At 32.2% G+C, this 27883-nt stretch overlaps 1 pseudogene; it reads left to right on the top strand.

The window, feature by feature from the left end:
• The first annotated feature begins 25321 nt into the window (after positions 1 to 25321).
• On the top strand, positions 25322 to 27524 carry LOC128162553 (bifunctional 3'-5' exonuclease/ATP-dependent helicase WRN-like; annotated as a pseudogene).
• Positions 27525 to 27883: the final 359 nt, after the last annotated feature.

Below are 27883 nucleotides of genomic sequence, written 5' to 3'. Positions count from 1 at the left end.
TTTCATCTGTAGCCCTTTACTGAGAGATATATAGTGAAAGGTTATAGAAGCAAATATGTTTATCTCACAGTTATGTATCCAAGCAATGTAATGATTTTATTATGTGTTACGTAATTAAGGGTTTTTAGGGGCCAAAAGTCGAAAATTTCGATCACCCATATCTCAGAAAGAAAAAATACTTTGAAATGCAATACAAAAAAAAAGTTGTTCAAAATGATGTTCTTAACAATATGCAACCTTCAAATTTTCGTTAAACGGCCCCTATAAGGAGATAAGGGATCGGCCCCAAAAACCTTCTTTCTCATATATCTCCAGAACGGTAACGAATTTTTAAACACTTGTTGACAAAATGTTTTCAGAACTAAATGTCCTTTCATTTGATTCCAAGAAAAAGGGGCTGGCCCCTTAAATTAGGGGATCAAAGGACTCTTAAAGAATTTATTAAAAGCCTTGTAATGGGAGCCATCTTGTGAAAGGTTATTAAAGCTAGATTAGGTATAATACGTTTATATATCCTAACAATATAATGATTTGCTCTTGCGTTACCCAATGAGGGTTTTCAGATGTAAACAAGTTTAATCTTTTCAATCTTAATTGGAATAAACGCAAGTATTTTAAAAAGCAAAGTAATAGAACTTATAAAAAGCGATACATTAAAGCATTAGTACTTCACTCCTTTTTCCATATCATGTTTTGTTGTCGAAAATCAAAGACGATGATGTCATATTTTCTTCTAAAAATCGGACGGAAGACCTCCTCGTTGCTTGCAACGAGATCGTGTCTAGTTTTTAGGGTCTTCCGTTTCGAACGGAAGACCCTCTTGATATTCTACGGTTTCTTTTTCTTTATTCGGGTCTTCCGTTTCCAACGGAAGACCCTATTGTTTTTCTTTGGATTCTTTTTCATTATTATTATTCTTCCTCTGACTTTTTTTGTGGCTTATATCTCAAAAAGTATTCAACCGATTTCCACGAAATTTTCAGAACTTATTTGGTATTATAAATACTCGAGGTTATTAAAATTTAAACATATGACGTCACTTCCGGTTTCAGAAATTGACGGTTTTGTAAATTTTTAAGGGTCATTTTGTCCACGCATCTCCTCCGAAACTAATCAAGATAGAAGCTTGAAATTTTCAGGGATTGTAGATATATGTATGTAGATGTACCCCATTGTCTTCACTTATGGAAATTGTGCGAGGCTTTGATGCTCGCCTGAACCTGAAAATAAGCACAAAATTTTTCCACGAAATTTTTTTACCATTTTCTGAAATATCTTTTGATGTATACATATTTTGTGAAATAATGTAATGCAAAAGATGTTTATTTTTGCAAGACCTTTAATTTGATATAAAGAAAAAGGGGTTTGCCCCTCAAATTAGGGGCCTAGAGGGCTCTAAAGTCTTCTCACAATAACCGTTTACTGAACAATAATTTGTTATCAATCATAGAAGCAAAAATGTTTATTGTACAACTGTTTATCTATACAGTACCATAGCTTGGCCATATATTACGTAATTAGGGGTTTCAAGGGGCCAGAAGTTCAAAACTTTGATCATTTATATCGGAAAAAGGAGAAACATTTTGAAAAGCAATGTAGAACAAAAGTTGCTCAAAATAATGTTCTGTAGAATATGCCACTTTAAATTTTTTGATGATGGCCCCATTAAGGATTTTAAGGGTCGGCCCCTAAAACACATTTATACAGATATCTCGAGAACGGTTAACACTTTGTGAACACTTGGTGAACTAAATATGTTTATATTTGCAAGACCTTTAATTTAATATCAAGAAAAAGGGGCTGGCCCCTCAAGTTAGGGGCCATGAGGGCTCTACAATCTTCTCACAATAACTCTTTACTGAACACAAATTTGTTATCAATTATAGAAGCACAAATGTTCACTGTACAGCTGTTTATCTTTACAGTACCATAGCTAAGTCATATATTACGTAATTAGGGGTTTCAAGGGGCCAGAAGTTCAAAAATTTGATCATTAATATGTGAAAAAGGAGAAATATTTTGAAAAGCAATGTAGAACACAAAATGTTAAGAATAATGTTCTTAACAATATGGCAATTAAAATGTTTTGTTGGTGGCCCCGATAAGGCGTTAAAGGGTCGGCCCCTAAAACACAGCTGTTCAGATATCTCGAAAATGTTTAATAATTCGTGAATACATGTGAACAAAATATGTTTACATTTGCGAGACCTTTTATTTGATATAAAGAAATAAGTGCTGGCCCCTCTAATTAGGGGCTAAAAGGGCTAGTATTATAATATTGGATGTTAAAGCCAAGTTACAAGCAAGATACAAAGGTAAGAATTGGTTGTTATGTAAACAAAGCTCGAGTCTTATAGTTGTATACAAAATATGTAATGTAAAGAATTACCATTTCTTAGACAAAATGACATGTATACTAGTATCAACAAAAGAAAGATACATTTGATTAAAACTTACACCAATACAACACATGTGTAAAAATGACAATATTCGAGCTTTGTTTACAAAACAAAGAATTATGAACTCTGTATCATGCTTATAAATTGATATTTGACTTTCAAATTTTGACAGAGCATTAAAAACTTCTTTATTTATCAGAATAAACATTGAAAATGGAAAAATAAAATTTGAAAATTTTCAGTCAAATCGTGTCCAAGTCTCTTTAAGTCGTACAAAGAATTATTCGAATTTTTTTTTCTTTTTGTTTTAGTTACTCTTGTTCTTGGCTTAAGAACTCTGCTTCTTACAGGTACTTCTAGCTTTTCTCTCGACATTAACGGAAGACCCACTCGTTGCTTTGCAACGAGCTTTGCTCTAGTTATTCTTTTTTTTCTTTTTCTGACTTTTTTGGAGCGCAATTTCTCAAAAACTATACAACCGATATGCACAAAATTTTCAGGACTGATAAAGCATGATCGGTGCTACATATTATTAAATTTTCAAATGATGACGTCACTTCTGGTTTCAGATATTGACGATTTTGTAAATTTTTGAGGGTCATTTTGTCCACGCATCTCCTCCAAAACTAATCAAGATAGAAGCTTGGAATTTTCAGGGATTGTAGATGAATGTATGTAGATGTACCCACATGCTTCCAATTATGAAAATGGCTCAAGGCCTTGAAGCTCGCCTGAACCTGAAAATTAGCTCCAATTCTTTTCACGAAATTTTCGCACATTTTCTGTAATATCTTTTGATGTATAAATATTTTGTTAAAACATGTAATGCAAAAGATGGTTATTTTTGCAAGACCTTTAATTTGATATCAGGAAAAAGGGGCTGGCCCCTCAAATTTGGGGCCAAGAGGGCTCTAAAGTCATCTTACAATAACTCTTTACTGAACAATATTTTGTTATTAATTATAGAAGCAAAAATGTTCACTGTACAGCTGTTTATCTATGAAGTCATATGTTACGTAATTAGGGGTTTCAAGGGGCCAGAAGTTGAAAAATTTGATCATTAATATCAGAAAAATGAGAAATATTTTGAATAGCACTGTAGAACAAAAGTTGTTTAAAATAATGTTCTCAACAATACGAAAACTAAAATGTTGTTGTTGGTGGCCCCGGTAAGGAGTTTAAGGGTCGGCCCCTAAAACACATTTATACAGGTATCTTGAGAAAGGTTAACAATTCCTGACACTCGTGGAACAAAATATGTTTATATTTGCAAGACCTTTAATTTGATACCAAGAAAAAGGGGCTGGCCCCTCATATTTAGGGCCAAGGCGGCTCTAAAGGTTTTTTTATAATAACTCTTTACTGAAAAAATATTTTGTTATCATTTATAGAAGCAAAAATGCACATTGTACAGCTGTTTATCTATACAGTATCATACCTATGTCATATGTTACGTAATTAGGAGTTTCAAGGGGCCAAAGTTCAAAACTTTGATCATTAATATCTGAAAAAGGAGAAATATTTTGAAAAGCAATGTAGAGCAAAAGTTGTTCAAAATAATGTTCTTAACAAAATGATACCAAAAATGTTGTTGTTAGTGGCCCCGATAAGGGGTTAAAGGGTCAGCCCCTAAAACACAGTTGTTTAGATATCTCGATAACGTTTTACAATTTGTGAACACTTGTAGAACAAAATGTTTAAATTAGCGAGACCTTTTATTTGATATCAAGAAAAAGGGGCTGACCCCTCAAATTAGGGGCCAGAAGGGCTATTAAGTCTTTTTATACTAACACTTTTCTCACCAATAATTTGATATTAATCATAAAGCAACAAAGAAGCTTTTTAATGCTTAATTTAAAACTGAAATCCGTTTTAAAAATCGGACGATGCATTACAAAAATATTGGGATTTAAAAATTGAGTTTTCAGGAAATTTTGTTTCCACGTTCTTGGTTGAGAAAATAGCATTATATTCAAAGTAAAATTAACTCGTACCAAAAATAATTGTTAAGTCGTACTTGAACACATTCGGATTTGTTTTTGTTAAGTCGTTCTTGAAATCATAAAGGTTTTAGTTAATTCGTACTTAAAATCATTCGGATTTTGTTAAGTCGTACCAGGAATAATTCGATTTTTTCATCTTTTTCTTATCGTTACTCTTGTTATTGGTTTAAGAGCTCTGCTTCTTACAGGAACTTCCAGCTTTACTTCCCACATAAATGAAAGACCTACTCGTTGCTTTGCAACGAGCTTTGCTCTAGTTTTATTATTGTTATTCTTAACCTTCTTTTTCTGCCTTCTTTAAAGCTTTATTTCTCGAAAACTATTCGTCCGATTTGCACGAAATTTTCCGGACTTATAGGACATCGGAGGGGATAAATGTTTTAAGTTAAATTTTTTGCTGACGTCACTTCCGGTTTCAGATATTGACAATTTTTTTAATTTTTAAGGGTCATTTTGTCCACGCATCTCCTCCGATACTAATCAAGATAGAAGCTTGAAATTTTCAGGAATTGTAAATGAATGTCTGTAGATGTACCCCCATGCTTTCAATAATGAAAATTGCTCAAGGCCTTAAAGCTCGTCTGAACCTGAAAATTAGCACCAACATTTTTCAGGAAATTTTTCCACTTTTTCTGTAGTATCGTTTGATGTATAAATATTTTGTCAAATCATGTAAAGCAAAAGTTATTTCAAATTTAACGGGCTTTTGTTTGATATCAAGAAAAAGGGGCTGGCCCCTCAAATTAGGGGCCAAGGGGGCTCTAAAGTCTTTTTACAATAACTCTTTACTGAACAATAATTTGCTATCATTTATAGAAGCAAAAATGTTTAATGTAGAGCTGTTTATCTATGCAGTACCTTGCGTAAGTCATATATTACGTAATTAGGGGTTTCAAGGGGCCATAATTCAAAATATTGATCACAAATATCTGAAAAAGGAGAACTATTTTGAAAAGCAATGTAGAACAAAAGTTGCTCAAATATTGTTCTGTACATTATGCTTTCTTAATATTTTTTGTTGATGGCCCCATTAATGAGTTTAAGGGTCGGCCCCTAAAACACAATTGTTCAGATATCTCGAGAACGGTTAACAATTCGTGAACACTTGTTGAACAAAATGTGTTTATATTTGCAAAACCTTTCATTTGATATCAGGAAAAAGGGGCTGACCCCTAAAATTAGAGGCCAAAGAGGCAATAAAGTCTTCTTACAATAACTCCTAACTGAAAATAATTTGTTATTAATTATAGAAGCAAAAATGTTCATTGTACAGCTGTTTACCTATACAGTACAATACCTAAGTCTTTAATTACGTGATTATGGGTTTTAAGGGGCCAAACATTCAAAACTTTAATCATTTATATCTGAAAAAGGAAAAATATTTTGAAAAGCAATGTAGAACAAAAGTTGCTCAAAATAATGTTCTTAATAATATGGTACCAAAAATTTAGTTGTTATTGGCCCCGGTAAGGAGTTTAAAGGTCAGCCCCTAATCCACAGTTGTCAGATATCTCAGAAACGGTTAACAATTTGTTAACTTTTGTTGAACAAAATATGTTTATATTTGCCAGACCTTTTATTTGATATCAAGAAAAAGGGGCTGACCCCTCAAATTAGGGGCCAGGAGGGCTACACAGTTTTTTGATAGTAACTCTTTTCTGTGCGATAATTTAATATCAATCATTAAACAAAAACAAAGAACTGTTTAAGCTGAATATAACGCTGAAATCCGTTTTAAAATCAGACGATGCACTACAGAGATATAAAGGTTTTTGAAAAAATTAATTTTCCGGAAATTTTGATTCCACATTCTGGGTTAAGAAAATAGTTTTATGTTGAGAATTAAATTAACTCGTACTTAAAATTATTTGATAATTGTTAAATTGTACTTTTACACATTCGGATTTGTATTTACTAAGTCGTTCTTCAAATCGATAAGGTTTTTGTTAATTCGTACTAAGAATCATTCGGGTTTTGTTAACTCGTACTAAAAATAATTCGATTTTTTTTTCTTAGTTACTTTTGTTCATTGTTTTAAGAACTTTGCTTCTTACAGGAACTTCTAGCTTTACTTTCGATATTAACGGAAGACCCACTCGTTGCTTTGCAACGAGCTTTGCTCTAGTTTCTTCTTATTTTTTTTTTCTTCTAGACGCCAACTTTGATCCTTAATATCTTGCTCGTTTGTTCACCGATTGTTTTGAAATTTTTAGGACTGATAACATGCCGCGTGATGTTGTCTTTGCATATTTTAGTTGAGGAAAATACACATCCGGTTTTGATTTATTCCCCTTTTATTAAGATTTAACGATGACTGGCAGAGTCTCAAAGATGGGCTGGTTTGGAAGCTAATACATTGAATTTGTGCGAGATATATTGTATTTATTATTTGAATGCAAATAAAAAAAGGGTGGTATAGATGTTGAAACAAAGGTAAGAAAAAAATTCAAAAAAATTCGCGTATTTTCCGTGTTAGTTTTCTACCTGATAAAAATTTGTTATAACATGTATTTTAAAAGTTCTTGGTCTTACCAAGACCTTTCATTCGGTATACAGAAAAAGGGGTTGGCCCCTATAATAAGGGAGTTAGAGGCGTTAAAATTTTCTTGTCAATAACTTGTAAAGGAATAAAAATTTCTAATGCGTTATTGAAGCAAAGTTGTAAAGAAATTAATTTTGAATCCTTCCGAAGTGTTCAATTTAATGTTTTCGTAATTTCTAGTCAGTATTTGCAGAAACAATTGTTGTCAGTTCGGTCCATTATTGTGGGGGTGCGCACGTTTTGGAGGTTATGGAGGGGCTTCTTGTTATGCACTAATTGATACATGCAGCGCGCAAAAATAATTCCACATAAAATTCCAAAATGTTTTTATTCATATGTACATTTTCATTTCATAAAGATGAACCTATTTGACCTTATTTTTGTTGTTTGTTTCATAACTGTGTCCCTTTCTATATTTAGATGCATTACGAGACTCAGGTAACCGATCGATAGGAGAGTCGCTAGCTGTATTCAGGCCGTCGCCTAGACGACAGTGCATGTGCTTGTAGAGCTGGACGTACACGTTTAACGCCCCACTGTGTTACTGTAACAGATACACAGTACTGGGAGATGTGTTAATAAAATGGTTCCAATGCATGGTAATTAAACTCAACTTTTCTACAATAAGTATACACGGCCGTCATATGACACATGTACGCTGACACTCTTAACGAACGCGGGTTTGCTGCTGGTTTGCTCCCGATATAACATTTCTTTTAAAGCAAAACAAAATACTGATTTGCGATGGATATAATATTATCATCGTGAAGATGATGTTAAAAAGTGAACTTAATATTCGTATTCGATAATATTTGAATCCAAAGCCGCTAGTTTTAAGTTACGGTTATTAAGGATATTACATTGTAATTATGACTTGCCCCGCGTTTCACGTTTTTTACTTGCAATACATCTACAAACGAAAATACCAAACAACCTTTAGGAGCAATTTATAAATTATTTATTACATACTAGTACACAATATTAAAGAGATGATTGAATAAATTGTGCTTTATAATTGTACTCGCTATCTTCAGTGGAAAAAAATTGCATGGAAAAAATGTTGTTCAATGTTCATCAAATACGATGTAGCCTTAGCAATCAAAAATAATTAACAAACTGTATATTGATAAATTGACACATTAAAAATATTCAGACCCGCAATGTATTTTTTACAAATTCTATAAAATGTATACCCAATGAGTGAATTTTTGCGTTTGGGGAATTCTGAATCACGTGTGTACGCTATGTGTACATGGACATGTAGATTAATAGCCATAAAGATAAACACTTTAAGTTTGAATTTTTAAAAGATATTTTGTACATGCAAAACAATGCAATGCTAGGGCTATTAAATTCGAACAATGTATACGGCGAGGGTCGGACTGATACTGGTTCTGCTTGTTCTACAAACAGCAAATGTAAGACGAAGTATTATGGTGTTATTTTTTAAACAAATAAGTATTGCTCTCTTAAAACCTTGCATTACTAAACAAAGTATTTCATCGGAAGCATTATTAGTTACCTTAGCTGCATATATGTAGCTCTCCGTCTGGAAAAATTGTTTACCATCTGAAATTTTTCATACAAGGGGTATACAAACTTGCAGCTAACATTACCTTAAAATTTGCCAATGTTCATAAATGCATTAGAAAGACGCGCAGATTCGAGTGGTAATATGTCGTTTGATATGGTATTTATGACGTCTATTAATATTTTTTTCATTAAGGAGAGACGAGACGTCCCTCAATGTTATATAATTTTCCTTGATATTTCATTCCTTATTTATTAACATTTAAACCTGTTAATTCCAAAAAAAATTCAGAATACATTACCAGGTTCTTTTGGAGCTAGAATATTTCGAACTTTCCTTAAAATAGCACGCAAAATGCATTTGAATGCATTTGAATAGTAAAGTCATACTATATATATTCATTTGAACACTTTATATCCAAACAAAAAAAATCATATTTCATAAAAATTTAATTATGAAATAACGAAGTGGAAATCTTCACATTGTGGAGATAGGAAAAAATGGAAGATACATGTAGGTCGCGTCTGACTATTGTACAAGCAATAGCTTTCCAAAAAGCTTGACTGACTACCCAAATTTATTCAATGGAAGCATGCATGTATCAATTAGACTATCTTATAAGAAATGAAATTTAATTTTTGCTGCGAATCATAAATTATTAAACTGAACGTGCAGATTTTAGAAGCAATTTCAATCTTGTTCTTCGATCGAGTGCATGTACATGTATATCACTGGAAATTAAATCATTTCATTATTTTAAATTATTTTAGGAATGTACATGTATCAAATAATCTCAAACAGCCAAATTAAAAATTGAATTTGTTATATATTAGATGCAAAATCAAAGGCATTTTGTTATTTCCAACCATATAACAAAGGAAATTCAAGCACCTACATGTAGCATTCTTTATTGAAAGTGTGTGTGTGTGTGTGTGTGTGTGTGGAAATGGGCTAAGTGGGCAGCTTCATCAAAAAAATCTTGACAAGGAATTTAAAAAATGGGGGATTCTGAAATCCTAATCCGTAAAGGGGGGTATTTACATTTTAACTTCAATTTAATTCAATTAGAATTACTTTATCTTTTAGTTTCATTTATTACATGTACATGCTCCGACAAGAGTAAAAGATCCATGATATCTCTATTTATTTAATGACCAGTTAAGAAAATGTCTGCTGCGAAAAAAGTGGGTAAGACCACCTACACACCATGTTCTCTGGCCCAACTTGGACTCGCCCATTAATCGGCGAGCAAAAATTATGAATGAGACATCATGGCGCGAAGTCCTCCTTTACCATTCACGCAACGGCTGAGGTCTCAGATATATCCATCGGCTTAGATCCATAGAAAGGGTGTCAACTAAGAACTACATATATTATACTTTGAATTGAATGTTTTAGAAGAAATCTATCGCATTAACATACACACTTAATTGACTAGCAATTGTTTGATGTACATTTAGTACGACACGCGAGTTAATGAAAACGCCCAATTGATCGAAAATCGGGTCACACCAATCCAAACTGATAATTCTTTGTTAATGATGATAATCCAACACCAACTATTACTTACATTGTACCATAATAGACAATGTGTATCATCTTCTTGTGATGACACCCCTCCCCCTTTCTGACCGTTCAAATATGGCAAATTATTTTTAAATCAGGATTACACACGTGCATTGTGAAAAGCCCTTTTACTGAAAACTCTTGCTCATTGTTGCTTATTACATCCCATATAACGTTTTCATCAATTGTGAATATAAATGTTGACACATTAAAGATGCATTGTCATGACGTCAGGCAAATATTAATTCAAGCTTGTGGGTGGAATGAAAACATGTTATATGACATAAAGATAACAATAGTCGAGGGCTTTCCGTCATTTTCAAGCCATGATAAACATGATAAAAAGGACTCTCAAAATAAGAAAATAGACGCAAAGAAAACTGCATTCACGGCATATGTTCACATTGTAGGATTCCTCTTTTGGACTCGTCCACTATAACTTCGAAAAAATTAATGAATGAGACATTCTGGAGCGTAGTCTTGTATATGAATTTTCCATTGGTCAGAATGGATTCTTCCGTGAGGGTCGGGGTAGGTATAAAAACAAATTTAATTGTTCAAAGTTTTGAATTGTTAACAACGATATATCAGATCGAATGTTTTAGAACTATTTATAAATCCAAGATACAGTTATTTTTAATCGGTTGACGCTTGGGCATAGGTATTAAGTAGGCGGGAATCCTTATTCCCTATTAATTGAAGACGAATGAAATCGCGTCCAGCAGATAGAGAAAGCAAAACTCCCTGGCATTTTAGTGCATGTTATTATATATTTATGATTTTGTTTGTTAATAAAAATTCAACATCAATTATTAATTAACAATGTACACTCTAGTACGCTAGTACAAAATTTTGTTGCGATGACCCCCCCCCCCCCCCCGGCCATTATACCTATTTTTAAATCAGGATTACACACGTGCATGCATTTGCAGAAGACAATCTGGAACTTAACTGTTAACTATATGTTACCGATATCATCTCTTTGCAAGTGTATTTCTCCTTAGTAAGTATGTGTAGTAACTGATACATGTAACTGTGATAACCATAGAGGAATGCATGATCTGCACATAATAACTAACTGCTTGATACAATATTTCTTTTTTACAACATGTTTTAAGTCAATGATAATATGAAAATATATGCTTGACTTCATATCTGAAATTACTCATTTTTTTAATTCCCGTTCTCAATAAACAAAACAAACCAACAAACCAAATTGATCCAGATAATTATAATTTTCAAAAATAAACCTAAAAAACAAACTACACATTCATCCTTCACCCACAATATTGCCTTTTCGATATTTGTCATCGTTTTAGACCCGTGTAACAATCTATTTAGTAGGTGCTTGCACGACATAGAACCTCTTGCTGATCAACGTTTTCATTAACGCATATAAAGGAAAACATTATTTAGATTTTTTCTTGAATTTATTTTGAAGTAAATAAAAAAGAGAAGAAATTAGTTCTCAGTCTCTCTTTATGCTTTTTTGTTAGCGGTTATTCTAAGTTCATTTTGCATATCCTTTTGTAATTTAAAAATATGCAATGTAAATCTTTTCTCCATGCAATATTTCGGATAAAGCAATGAAGAGTAGTGTCTTGAAACTTCATTCAAAATTTTATTAGACCTTTAAATTGTAAAATGCTTACATTGAAAATTGTGCCCAACTTCTTTTTTCTTTTTTTAAGGTAAAACTTTATTGATTAAAAAAACCTGATTCTTTGAGACAAAATAAAATGACATAATCAGTTTGACATTCTCTAAGTGCAGGTCTATAGCTCTTAGTCTGAAAAAGAATCGGATGGACGACCTAGGACCCAGATCGTCCATCCAAATTTCTTGAACATTGCCATTTCTTTCGTACGCGGACGCATGTTTGCCGAATACTCACCGAGACTAAATGGTTCGTATTTTAAGTTTTAACTGCGTTTAAAGGTAATATTGGAATTCCGATAATTTTGAAAATGATTAATTAAATAAAAATGGTTAAAATTACCGGTAAATTACCGGCATCGGTCTTCCCCATGCGCGGATCTAGAAGAGAAGGGGGGGGGGGGGGGTTCCAGCAAAATTTCTTTCAATTACATGTACAATATAAAATTACAAAAATATGCCTCGGACATACCCAGGCAAACTCAAATAACCGTCAGACACTCAACCCCCACCCCAGGACATTTTTTCTTATCCAGGCATGCCCTCCCCCCCCCCCCCCGTCAAAAAACAAAAATATTCTACAGAACCCCTGTAAAATTTCCAGGATCTCCGCATACATTCTAAAAGATTCATTGGCGCTTGCGTTCGATGAAAAATGCGAGTAAAATGTTACCTTCATACCGGGCATACCCACTGTGTGATTATAATCGTCGTCCATATTCTGTGTATTTTAAGTCAATTCTGATGATAAGATAAGTTTCTCAAATTAAATGCACATGTAAAATACAACATGCGGCGAATCAAACTTCGTACAACTTTTAAAGATCTGTATTTGCTTATATAAATGTACTTTGTTTCTTTTACTCAGTGTTTATACATCTAATATTTTACCACTATCAGGTATCAATTTTTGTATTACGTCACAAGTATAACGCAGCTACGACGGAAGACCTAATTATGCCTGCAACGAGCTCGTCTCTAGTTTTTTATTTATTATTTTTTCATATGCATACAAACATTTAAATAAAATAATTCAAAGCCATTTTTTATTCATCCACTCACACATTCGTGCTCACATTCATCCAGATTTGGCAGTGGTTGCTTGTTTAACAAAGGCAAACGGTTAATATTAATAATAAACAAAGAAGAAACAAAAAATAAAAAATTACTGAATTGTATCAAATATATGTTTCCATACATGCCAGTTGTTGGTACACTTTTGCATTTGAAATTTCTGACATGAACTATATTTTTCAATTTTGTATTTGTTATATCGATAAAATAGCAGCCCTGATAGACTAGGCAGTATAAGTTTTTTAAGACAGCAAAATAAATATTGTTTTGTATACAAAATTAAAAAGTTTACAACTTTATTGTCTTTTGACAATGACAGTTCACCCAATAAAATATTGATAACAACGAAACCAATTCGTATAGAAGTATATTGGTAAATATGCATGCTTAGGTTGCTCCAAATTTTTAATATTTTTTCACAGCTTACAAAAACATGTTTGATTGTCTCAAAATCACGTTCACAGAAGGAACAGCAATCAGAAGATACAACATTGATTTTTTTCAAATAGTAATTTACAGGAAGAATTCTATGAAGTCATCTGTATTGTAACCATTGAATAGATGAGTCATTGGTTGTCTTAAAACATACATTAAAAGCATCATAAACACAAATTTCTACCCCATATTGTACCAATTCTGAATTCCACTTTGGTATTGCAGTTGGGGTTATTTTACAGGCAATTATCTGTTTGTAGATTGGTTTTGTACATTTATCTTGCAAAAGAAAAGGTTTGTAATATAATGGAATATATGGAGTAAAGGATCTCGTAATTAAACATTTGATATGTACTAGAAGAGAGGATCTTAGATATGTTGATATAGCACTAACTATACTGTTCTATTGCATTGTACAAATATGCAAATCAATTTTTTTTTTAAACTTACATGTGACAAAACATTTCCATTATCATCTAGATAGTCATTAATGACCTTTACACCTTTTTTGTACCAACTTTTTATAAACAATGTTTTCATACCAACTCTAATATGACTATTATACCAAATAGGAATAAATAAAAAGTTTTCTTCAATATGATTATCATCAAACGATTTTATAACATAGAGCATTGATTTAAATACATCTTTCCAAAAATGATTATTTTTCGGAATAAAACATTCAGTAATAAATGCATCACCAAAATCAAGTAACAAGTTGACAAAGTCTTCACCATTAATGGCCTTCAATATTGAAGTCCATGAGCTATGTCCAACAATTAATCTTTTAATCCATGAACATTTTAATGACATAATAAACTTGTTAATAACCAACATTTTTAAACCACCTTTTTGATATTTTATCCCATTTGGCATTCCAAAAAAATTCAAAAATGTCTTTGTTCAATGTGGTGATTACCTCTTTAGGAGTAGGTAAAGACATAAATAAATGGTTGATTTTTGGGATAACTAGAGATTTTACTACCGTCACACGTCCAATTGTGTAAGGTTTCTTCTTTTCCATTGTTGAAGCATGCTTTTAATTTTTTGAACTTGTATAGAATAGTTTAACTCAGTAACTTTTTTCAAGATCGACAGAAAAGTTAATACCCAGTAAACTAAACGTTGTTAAGTCATAATCTAGTTTCCATCTCGTGTGGTGAAAAACCTGATTTGAGATTTTTTTTGAGCCAATCCATATGATTTTTGCTTTTGAACTATTTATTTTCAACCCAGAAATGTTTGAATAAAAGTCTAGAGTATCTAAAGTTGCAAAAAGTGAAGTAGGTGAACCATCCAAAATAAGAGATGTGTCATCTTCATATTGACTTATTTTATGTTCTTTACTGCCTATTGTAATAGCCTTTATTTTATTGTTTTGTTTAATAAGAATTGAAAGTATTTCAGCACAAAGGAGGAATAAATAGGGTGCAATAGGGTCTCCCTGTCTACAACCTCTTTCAATACAGAGGTAATTAGATAAAAAGCCACTTTGTAACACTGAAGCCTTAAAATTTGTGTTTAATATTTAAACCCACTGGATTATATAATTACCAAAACCAAAAAAGTTCAAAACTTTATAAATAAATGACCAAGAAATTGAATCAAAAGCTTTTTCAAAATCAATTAGGACCAACAGTCCTGGAATTTTTTTATATTTAGTAAAGTGCATTAAGTCAAAAATAAACCTTGTATTTTCTCCAATGAATCTTCCTTTTATGAAACCTGACTGGGTATCAGAGTTAATAATATCCAAAGTAGATCTAATTCTATAACTAAGACAACCTGTAATAAGTTTATAGATAACATTTAATAGTGTAATAGGCCGCCAGTTTTTTAAGTATTGTCTGGGCTTATCACCTTTTGGTAGACATGAAAAAATTCCTAAACTCTGAGAGATGGGAAGTTCTTTCTTGGAGAAAATACATGTTATTGAGTTCAATATAATTTGTTTTAGGTCTACCCAAAAGAACTTAAAAAACTCAGCAGTATATCCATCACTACCAAGTGATTTATTATTTTTCATATTTTTTAAAACCACAAAAATTTCTTTTTCAGTTATCTCTTTGTCTAGCAACTCATACAAACATTTGTCCAACTTTGGAACTTCATAATTTTGAATAATATCATCAAGATCCAAATCTAAGAGTTCAGAATCTTTTTCTGTATATAAATTTTCGTATTTTTTTTAACTTCATCAAGTATGCGTGTCTGGTCATAGGTCATACTATTTCCATCAAGTTCTAACTTTTAAATTGTTTTATTTAAATAATTACGGTTTTCTAAATTACAAAAGTATCTATTGGGTTTCTCCCCTTCGTCTACCCATTTAGCCCTAGACCTAATCATATGTCCTTCCATCTTTTCTTTACGTATATTTTTTAATAATAACCTTTTTTCCTCAATTAAGGGTAAATTAATTTCTTCCTCAGATTCCAATTTTTCTATTTCTTCAAGTAATGACTTTTCTCTAAAGTTTCTTTCCTTTTTCCTATGGGAGGAGTAAGAAATAGTGACACATCTTATTTCCATAAGGAGAACTTCTAAAAATAAACTATCGTCTACTTCATCGGTGTCAACTTGTATTTGTTGCATAGAGAAGTTCCGTATGGTTTCTTTCACTGTCTGTACATATTTTTTATCAAGAAGTAAACTTTTATTGAATTTCCAAAGCCCATGTCCCCTTTTAAAAGAGTTAAATTTTAATTGTATAATGACAATGGAATGGTCTGATCTATAACCAGGTTTAATTATGTATGACTCTACAGAGTTGGACAAACTTTCAGATATAAAAATATAATCTAAACGCCCTTGTTTTAAGGGGTTTTTCTTCGCCAAGTATATACCTTTTTGTCTGGATTCAAAGTCCGGAAGTAGTCTAATAGATATAAATCATCCATAATTTCAAGTAATTTCAAAGTCTTAACAATTATAAAGAATCATCTGGCTGATTAGTTTCTGAGAAGAAGATTTTGAAAGATTTATTCTCTATATTCCTATGTAAAACTTTGACCCCCCCCATCCATTGTGACCCCAACCTACTCCCGGGGTGTCATTATTTTCACAGCTTTGAATCTACACTACCAGAGGATGCTTCAACACAAGTTTCAGCTTTCATGGCTAAAAAATGTTTGAGAAGAATATTTTAAAAGATTTACTCTATATATGTCTTATGTTAAACTTTAACCCCCTCTCCAATGTGGCCCCGCCCAACCACTGGAGATCATGATTTTCATAACGTTGAATCTACACTACCTGAGGATGCTTCCACACAAGTTTCAGCTTTCATGGCTGATTAGTTTCTGGGAAGAAGATTTTAAAAATTCACTCTACATATTCCTATGTAAAACTTTGACCCATCATTGTGGCCCAACCCTACCCCGGTGGTCATGATTTTTACAACTTTGAATCTACACTACCTGAGGATGCTTCCACACAAGTTTCAGCTTCCCTGACTGATTAGTTTCTGAGAAGAAGATTTTTAAAGATTTACTCTACGTATTCTGATGTAAAACTATGACCAACCATTGTGGCCCTACCCTACGCCCGAGGGTCATGATTTTCACCATTGTAAACCTACACTACCTGAGAATGCTTCCATTTTAATATGAGCTTTCCTGACCTAATAGCTTTTGAAAAGAAAATTTTTAAAGATCCACTCTACATATTCCTATGTAAAATTTGAACCACCATTGTGGCCCTAATGCCGAGGGTCATGATTTTCACAACTTTAAATCTACACTACCTGAGAATGTTTCCACACAAATTTCAGCTTTCCTGGCTGATTAGTTTCTGACAAGAATATTTTTAAAAATTAACTCTATATGTTCCTATGTTAAACTTTGACCCCCCCCCCCCCCATTGTTGCCCCACCTTACCCCTGGGAATTATGACTTTCACGAATGTGTAACTTAAGTGAAAGCAACTTAATATACTATAGATTTATAATTCGATAAAATAAAGGTTTTGAGGAGTAGTGTGTACACACATTAGGGATCCAATTTTAGACAGGAATACCCAGGTACATTTTAATTAATATTCACAAAAAACTGAAATGTTATAATATATGGTTTTACGTATATCAAAGCATTTTGACGTATTGCTGATTATATAAAATTGTTTAGACTTTTGCCCCTGGACGATTCAGAGGCCGCACAAGGGGTTCAGAGTTTGATGTAGGCTTATATCCCATATATACAAACAATTGTTTAGGATTTTTATTTATACAAATTCTTTATGTATTACACTTCTTTGTCGAGATATTTTGTATTTTGACTCCATTAAGCTTAATTTATCATGCTTATTGTTGCTCAGGTGAGCAATGTGACCTATGGACATCTTGTTTGGTAATTTAGCAAGGAAATAACTAATACGTTAGTTCGAATTTTGATTTCAAAAATAGATATATATTTGCATTCAGTGTACATGTTCACTGTGCAAAATCCAGCAAATTTCGCAGAACATGTTAAGGAAGAAAATGTTATGAGATTGGTTTTCCATTAAGCATGGATGTTTCCTGACCAGTGATGACAGTTCCAAGAGACAATATTAGAAACAGAGGATACAAGTGAACAAATGCTTTTTATTTAAACTTCCTTATTTGTACGAACTCTTTATAAAACCTATTTATTCTATTATACATATCCTATACAATTAGATTACGATTACCAATGAGAATTTGTTTTGAACTTTCTTAACATATTTTGTTTGGCTGCTGGTCGAAAATTTAAAATAGATAGTTGATAATTGGAAAAAACAGATTACACCATGCATTTAGCATAAGGTTTGTTACATTAACCCACACATTGCTCTATACCTGCATTTGTATCTGTCTTTCGATTCAATTAAGTCATTGTATCTTTCTCTATAAACAATACTAATTAATTTTCTAGTTCTACAACACTTGCTTGTACCAAAGAAGGACATGACATTAATGTGAGATAAAATATTCAGACTGAATTAGCACACAATAAGCACAAATATTCCAAAGGTTACAGACAGAAACGGAGAATAAATACCAATCAAGAGAGAACAAAGAATTGTCTGAGTTAAACAATAAATTGACACAATTTTGATATACTTTATTTTTTCAAGTTCAGTTATTCTTGTTTGTTTTATCATTATCATTATTATTTTTAGAATGTTCAAGTTCTTCATTATATGATCTCTTATTTCTTTCCAACTCGCACCTTGACATTGGTGAATATTGTTTTGGTATTTATAAGTCTTAATAAAGAATACAGGAAGCAGATATTTCATCACCTATGACGGCAAGGACATGGACTTGTTACATAAAGAATGAATGTCCATTGTTTGGAAATCAAAACAAACAATTGACAATTCGTGTATTACTGAATAATTCACTTCAAAAAGCATTTGACGTTAAAATGTTGAAACACTACGACGAAAAGACATTCTGATATTTTAGGTGCATCGTTGAAGCTTATGCTCTCTTTCTGTTTTTCTAATATTAAAGCATACATAATGCCCAACAATAAAGCATAGCTATCAAAATACGACAACGTGCAATTAGTTACCTTTTCTGTCGCCATTTTTGAACAAGGAGACTATTTCATGAATGAAGGGATATTATGTATATTTCAAAAAATTATTTACGGGAAATGATTGTAAAAAATCTTTCAGAATATGTTAAAGATAACAGCCAGCCCAGAAACGCAAGTTGACAATATTAAACTGCGAATAAGACTGGATAAAAGCTTGAATATCATGCATAAACGTGTATCAATATCAAGATAATCAATCTTACTTCCTGTTTGTTATTATACACAATTATGAGAGTTTTTTCACGTTTTTAAAAAATATATATATTTTACCTACCACATAAATCTTTTTGTATGCCATCTAGTTGTACAAAAACACTCAGTTTGTTCATGATTCTAGTCACTGCTTCTCAGTGATCGACATGATGTGCCGGAATTTTTTAAGGAACGTGACAGGAACATCGCGTTTTTTTTAAACACGGAAACTGCTAAATTATCCTTATATTCGATGATCCACGAGTAGATGAAGTTTTTAATTTGTATGCATTGCGTTTAAGAACTATCCTAATTTTTTCTTCTTTGTATTTTTTAAAGTGATGGGGTGTTGTTATTTAAATGGGTTAGGTAATGCTATATTAAACAAGCATTCTGAGAGTATTGTATAATCAAAACACGTCCCCTACCGGGTTGTGGAAATTGTGAAAACAATGCACTGTTATGCAGAATATCGAACCCGAACATTAAAAAAATGGAATATAAAAAATATTTTTTTTTGAAAATATGTCAACCAGATGCTACAAAGGTGTAAACCTGATCTGTAGTTTGATATTTTGAAGCTGTTCAGCAAATTTCATATTATTCCCCAAACGCATAGAGAAAACTGAAGTGGGACAGACAGACGGACGGACGGACAGACAGACGGACAGACAGACGGACGGACTGACGGACGCAGAGGAAAGCTATAGTCCCCTCCGGTGAAACCGGTAGGGGACTAATAATATCTCGCGAAATGCGCAGGAAGAAGCACTTTGCACATTTACAAAAGAGCTTTTCATGTTAAACTACCTTTTTTCATTATGCTTTTTCTGTACTGTGTCTTTGATTTTTATCTTAACCATTTTTTTTTTCAAATTGAAATTTAAAAAAAAGCTGATCTGGATCTTCAGAGGGGCAGGCAGGGTAAAACTGAAATTTATTTGCATTATTATTAATGAGTTTTAGACTATATTTGCTAAGCTGACTGAAAAAAAAATTACACCTTTTTGCCTTTTGACTATCTCTCCCAAAAGCAATTTATTATTACAGTTGAAAACGATTTAATTTTTGTACTGATTAAATGTTAACTATTAACTGCATATACGTCGCAACAATGTTAAGGCGTCCCGATCGCAGCACAGTTAAGGCTGTCAATAAACTCCGTTCAGACAAAAAGTACGGGAAATGTGCATTATGACATCACAGTATATTACAAACCTCGAAAGTACTTTTTAATCTATTTATTAGTAAAATTAACTTATACTAATCTTTTAATTAAAAAAAACAAATGCTATTACTTACAATTTTGATGTCCGTTATATCGTACACACTGAAAAATAAGCGAGATGTCTTTCTCGCTGTACTACAAAATATGACGTCATATGCTTCAAAATGACGCATTAAGTTAAATCATTGAAGGCTATCGTGCAGTTTTATAGCGAAGAAAAATAAATGTCATACATTAACGGAAAAGTATAAATGAATATTTTGTTTAAAATTATTATTAGTAGAATGCTACCTAATAGTATATAGTCTCATTTTCATTTTGTTAAAAGTATGCATCGTATAAAGAAGCCACCTCGGTTTTGTATAAAATATCGTATATCTAAAATCTGAGTACCTAAATAAATCACTTAATTGCAAGGGCATACACTTACCTGATCCCGACAAACTTTTACATGTGAATTTGAAATATGCTATGTAACTTAAAAACTTCTACGATCCTTGTAAAATCTTACAAATTAATTATTTTTTAATGAAATTAACCCCGTGACCTTCAAAATTATTCAACATATGCATTATAAATTACGGTTTCTACTAACAAATATTCTTATCTTAAAAAGTTCGCACCGTTTTTCAAAATCTACGTTATAACATCAAGTTATTTCATAATTCAGTTGTGAATTTTGGCATGATTATGCCCTTGCAATATTGAATTTTTTAAATGACCTCAAAACCACAAATACATCTGCTTGTACCATGCGACTGCCATATCACGTGACCACTATGAACATAAAATATTGTACTGTTATATATATATTTTAGAAATATATTGCATTTGAGTGACTGTTATTGATTTTAAAAAGGACATGCCAGTTTAACTAAAGTATACGTGTTTTCATCACAGAAATTTGCCCGTATTTTTATTGACCGCCTTAACTGTACTGCGATGCTAAACTACGGTTTTTAATACTGGTAACATAATAATGTTTTTTTAATGTGAATGAATTCTGTACGTCTAGCATTAACGGCAGCATCTATGTAAAGGAAACATGCGGTTTCATAGTGGTTTGATATAATTCACTTTTAACGTTAAAATACATTCCCTGAGAACTAACGAAAGGAATGCAGATCGTGACGTCAAAGTTAATATGACGTCATATCGTATGAAGTACAGACAAGTGACTGTCTACACATCTCTGTAAAATCCATCGGGAAGTTTTAAACCAGAGGTGGTGTAATGCGTCGTATATATTTTCTAAATTATGTTATTTATAATAAAAAATAATCATTATTATTTTAACACTACCAAATAAGATTAGTACAGTTATTTCTCTACTCATTAGCCCACCAAGATGAAGTCGGGAAGAGCTTATGCTATACCCCCGGCTATGGCGGTGGCGTAGGCGTTGGCGTCAAACCTGGGTTATTTTTATGTAAATTTCAGATAAAAGTATGTTTTGAAAAAGGCGGATCAAGCCCCTCTCCACCCTCTTCCTTTCCAAATGCAACAGTTCTGTTTTAATGAGGCGTGATGGTCAACAAGGTAATCATTATATTTATCCAAAGTCTTCATGTATAATTTATTTAGCTATGAACTATTACTAAGAATGACAATTCCATATAATTTATCTTGTAAATTTGGACATTTTCTATTATTCGTATACATAGCTCTTCTTCAAAAGAAGATCGATGCAGTCTCAAAATGGCCACGACAAATGAATCATTTTAAGCTACGACATTTAATCAAAAAGATTTTATAAATACTTTATATAGTTGTATATACATTTTTTTTCATTATTCACATCATATCATAATATATAATGCAAATATATATCATATATACATAAAAATGATTATATATACATAAATGGCGTATACAATCAAAACATGCGAGTGGCTGTATAATTAATGGTACATTTTAATCAAAAGTTGTCCGATGTAAGTAGCTGCATAATGAACTTGCATCACATTTTCTGATATAGTTTTATTTATTTAAGCCTTGTTCTGCTTCACATTATTCTTAGCATTATCTTGAACGTTCTTTCCCCCAAAACTGAAACCTTGCAGTCACAAAATGAAATGGCGCATTTTATTTTACTTATTCTACCCTTAATTCATATGTATATTTTGATATATTTAAGGTAGATATATTCAATCCCTAAGTTATTTTTCAATATATCAGTGCAATCATATATCTTGATGCAACTTCTACTGAAATAGATCCACCAAGACCTGCGCCACTTATTACGCTCATTATTTTTTTTGTCTACTTCAAAGTAGTTTATCTAAAATGAAAGGTTTTTAATTTATTTCATCCTTCCCCCGGAGATCATTATTTTCACAACTTTGAATCTACACTACCAGAGGATACTCCTAAACAAGTTTCAGCTTTCCTAGCTGATTACTTTCTGAAAAGAAGATGTTTAAAGATTTACTCTATATATTCTTTTCTTAAACTTTGTCCCCCAATTGTGGCCCCACCCTACCCCTTGGGATCATGATTTTCACCACTTTGAATTTGTAACTTTAGTGAAAGCAACTTAAATACTATAGATTTAAAACTCGCTAAAATCAAAGTTTTGAGGAGTAGGCTGTTCCTACATTAGGGATCCAATTTCAGAAAGGAATACCCAGGTACATTTTAATTAATATTCACAAAAAACTGAAATGTTATAATAAATGACTGTCGTCACGAGAAAAGGGCCCTTAAGGTCAAAATTTCACAAACTCACTTTTTTGTCAATTCCGATTAGTCTACTCTTTCTGAATACAAATATACATAGATATCCAGGATCTTGTGTATTTTAAGCATTTTATGACAATTTTAGTATGACATGTTAACACGACTTTGACGTAGCTGGTCGAAAACGTCACGACGTCATGAACGTCAAATTTTGTTCTGCATTAATTTTTTTCTTCTATAATTCCTTTCGCATCGTATTTAATTGTTTGAAGTAGAATTAATTAATTTTTTCTGTTGTAATATAGGTGTGCGTCAAGGAGAAAATTTATCTCCTTTTTTATTTTCATTGTATATTAATGACTAAGAATATTTTTTATTAGATAAAAATATTGTTGGGTTACAAAGTATTAGTTCTTCCATTGAAGATGAGTTGATGTTATACTTGAAACTTTGCCTATTATTTTATGCAGACGATACGGTTATTATGTCTGAGACCGCTGATGATCTCCAGAAAGCACTAGATGAATTCCATGTGTACTGTTCCCAATGGAAACTAAATGTCAATGTAGAAAAAACAAAGATATTAGTTTTTTCAAAAGGCCCTAAGCCAAAAAACATTTTTTATTATAATAATAACGTTGTTGAAATTGAGAGTGAATTCAAATATTTGGGTACTGTATTTTCCAGAAGTGGATCTTTTTGTAAAGCAAAAAAACACTTGGTTGAGCAAGCACAGAAAGCTATGTATAGTATTATAAGAAAAATAAGACTTTTTAATCTACCCATGGAACAACAGTTTGATTTGTTTGATAAAGTAGTAGTGCCGGTTTTGCTCTATGCTTGTGAAATCTGGGGTTACGAGAATATAGATATTATTGAAAAAATCCATTTGAAATTTTTAAAATATATTCTATGTATGAAAAGTAGTACTCCATCGTATATGGTCTATGGTGAATCAGGTCGTTATCCTTTATACGTAACTGTATATTCTCGAATGATTTCTTATTGGACAAAAATGATCCAAGGTCAAGACAATAAGATTGTGTTTACTGTTTACAAATATTTAGCAAACCAATACATGTATAATAATGACTGTGTAAATCCATGGACTGATTTTATACGACATATTTTAGACTCATGTGGGTTCTCTAATATCTGGACAGAACAATGTACTGCAATAGTTAATGATAAGTGGATTTCTGCCGCCATCAAACAAAGATTGCAGGACCAGTTCATTCAGAAATGGGCAAAAGATATAGATAATTCATCTAAAGGTCAAATATTTAAAATTTATAAACAAAAGTTTGGTTTTGAAAAATACTTAGGCATTCTTACTAAAAAATTTTGGAAACCACTTATTAAATTCAGAACAGCAAATCACCGTTTACCGATTGAAACTGGTAGATGGTATGGAATTCCTGTAAATGACAGAAGCTGCACACTCTGTAATAGTGGTAAATTAGCGGACGAATACCATTTTATTCTTGAATGTAAATTTTTTTTAACTTTACGTAAGCAGTTTCTATGTACCAAGTATTTTCAAAAACCAAGTACATTAAAATTTAGGGAACTGCTGATGACAACGAACATCAAAACATTGAAAAAATTAAGCTCTTTTATATTGAATATCCAAGAGCAATTCTGCTGTCCAGCCTAAACTATATTAGCACTTATTATTATTATTTCTCTCCGCGTATTGAACACCAATGAAACATTGTATTAAATTTTTATATGATGATCTATTTTTTTTTCTACCACTTTTTGTATTATTACTATTTTTTATCTCTTACTTACTTATGCTTACTAACACATGTAATACTATGTTGTATTATAATTTATATATAATTTATTAGACCCTTGACATCACAATTTAATGTAAATATGTTATTGTACCTCATGTACCATTGTATGATAATGGTTTGAGAGAATAAATTGAATTGAATTGAAATTGAATTGAATTGAATCATCACACACCAGAATGGAAAATATGGTGTTTAAGTATCATAGCTGATGCAAAAGCAGCATTTTTATGATATTTCAGCATCAACTTGTGTGCAATATTACGCGTTCGAAATGTGTAGATATTGACGTTACATGTGTATATTTCATTTATTAAATGGGTTTTTTTTTTTAATCAACAGGTGTATTTGATTGAAAAAATATTAATCGCGGTATAAAAACAAGGCTAGACTCTAGTTATTCAAAAAGCACAACACAGACGCAGAAAAAAAATAGAAAGAGCAAATAGAAAAACTGCGTTTACAATGCCGCTACTTTGACGTCGTTTTCTGAGCATTGTGACGTCAAAAGATAAGGGCCCTTTTCTCATGACGGCAGTCAAATGGTTTTACGTATATCCCAATCTGATTAAAACATCCGCTCTGACAAATTCGATGTCGCTACACAAAGATCTGAAGACATCCCGTACAGGGTCACGTCAGAATGAACTTTCATGACCTAGGGTCAGCCAATGAAACTCTTTCATATTAACCAATCACTGTACGCTTTTCATTTCATGTTCGGTATAGCTTTAAAAATGGCGGACACAGATGAAGCATTGAAGAAATCATTGTCAAGTTTTAGTATTGACTCTTTAAAGCCGTAACAGAGACAAATATTGGATATATTATTGGACAGGAAAGACTGTTTAGTTATATTGCCAACAGGATTTGGAAAATCGCTTCCTTTTCACGTATTCTTGCCGGTTATTCGCGAGATAAGAGCAGATTTTAACCAAAGTGTAATGTTAGTGTGCTGTCCTTTAGTTGCATTGATGCAGGACCAGGTGGCGAAGTTAGCAACAATAAAAAGTGTTTCGGCAGCATACATAGGTATGGTATTTTTCTGAATTATTTCAATGACCCACTTCTATTACAATGTAACAATATTAATGAGTAAACGTGTCTGAACTGTTGAAATAATAACACCCTCTCCTGGACTTCCCCTCGCCATACTTGAAGTTGAAGTCAACTTAAGATTAATTACATGTACAGTGTTTACAGGATCAAGTGTAGAAAGCGATGCCCGTATCCTGAATGGGGAAATAGATATCATATAATGCATCCCCAGAACGAGTTATAAATAATGCTGGGTGGAGAGAGGGCATAACAAAGTTTAAAGTTTGTTCCATCGTTATAGACGAGTTCCACACCATTGCAACATGGTAATTATATTCCAGGCTTCCATAACTTTCTCTGAATAATGGTTTACAGAGATTAAAATTGATGCTGTCGTAAGAATGTTTATATTTGTAATGTTTTGTTGAGTATTGGTAACTGCTGTAAGCAACAGCTTCTTTTCAATCTGCTGAAATAAATGTCACACATAGGCATATTTCTCAATTGGCAGAGTTAATCAAAATAAGCTTTTTTTCAATCTACTGAAATATTAAAGCTAAAACACTGAACCAGTATTTCAAGTTTAGACTAATACTGTGGAATCATTGTTGTTCGTGGAGGACCAATGTTGATGGCTTTCGTGGGTAATCCTAGCCCACGAATTTACATTCCCACAAACATATATACAAGCATTGTTTAATATTCATTAAAGTTGTTCCGATTACTACCAACTAAATAACGTCCCCATGAACCAGGAAAATGTTGGCTGTCCATGAACATTGACCCCCACGAATAAAAATCATTCAACAGTATGAAATATAGAGTAAAACATCATGATCATGTGGTCCTTTATTTTTCAGGGGTGAAGACATAAGTGGACTAAATAAACAAGCTTTCAGAAAGTGGTTTGCTTCTGTTGGAGAACTGCGTTCTTTATTTCCACAAGCCAATTTTGTGGCATTGAGTGCAACCTGCACACAAAAAATTAAGAAACGAGTAATGAAGCAGTTGTGTTTGGGACCAAACACTGTGGAAATTTTCAAGTCTCCAAGCAAAGCCAACATTAAATTTTCAGTGTGTAAAGTTTCAAATGAACTGGAAATTGCAATGTCATGGCTTGTAGATGGTTTGAAACAATTGGCTGGTGATTTTCCAAAAACCCTGTTGTATTGTTACAGTATTAATGATGTGTCAAAACTTTACTCTTATTTTTCTAAAGAGCTGGATGAGGAGACATTTGGCTCCTTAATTGATATGTTTCATTCAGAAACTCCCCCATCCAAAAAGGAAGAAATAGTTAAGTTTTTTAGAGATAAAACAAACAGTAGTAAAAAAAGACTAGTTAAATGTACAAATGCATTGGGAATGGGTATTGATGTGTCAAATTCTTGTTCTGTTATTTTGTTTGGAATGCCTGACAATATTGTAGATTTAGTTCAAGAAATAGGTAGAATAGGAAGAAATGGTGAACAGTCAATAGCAATTATACTGTTTAATTCCTATCATCTGCGGCGTTCAAATAAAGATATGAAAGAGATTCTTTGTTCAAGTGACTGCAGAAGATTGAATATTATGAGGCATTTTTTGATGGACTCGGATTTAAAAGAACTAGGAAAAGACACAGGGGTACATACTTGTTGTGATATTTGCCAAAAAGGTTGTAAATGTGACAATTGTGAACTACTTCTTTTAGAGAGACGTTTAGAGAATGAAGTTCTAACTGACACGGACAGTACTTGTAGTGATAATTCAGAAAATACAGAGGGCTGTTAGGAAAGTACATTTGCCTCAGAATTGAACTTTAACCTTGAAATCTGATAAGATCAGTTGTTATTGTGATATGTTATGAAGCATTAGAAATATCAAATCCAACTTAATGTACGATACAAACATTTGTTCTTTTTTTTATAGTTCAACATCAAATTACAGGTACATTAATTAGTGCAGATAAGGCATTCTTTGTAGGAATGCGAACTATAGCTGTAAAAATTCTTATGTGACATACAGAATAAATTTGTTGAAAATATTTGTTACAAAATATATCTTAATTACAAAAATGCATGCAGATGTTTTGAATATGCATATTTTAAATTCAGTTGCCTGTCTGCTCACCCACCATTTTCACTACTTCAATAATTTTCCATTGGACATGTTTTGGTAAAATAGCATCAACAATA

The sequence above is a fragment of the Crassostrea angulata genome, chromosome 9, assembly GCF_025612915.1.
Source record: "Crassostrea angulata isolate pt1a10 chromosome 9, ASM2561291v2, whole genome shotgun sequence".
Lineage (NCBI taxonomy): Eukaryota > Metazoa > Mollusca > Bivalvia > Ostreida > Ostreidae > Magallana > Magallana angulata.
The sequence above is the reverse complement of the archived record's forward strand: the minus strand, read 5'-3'. Positions and strand labels throughout refer to the sequence as shown.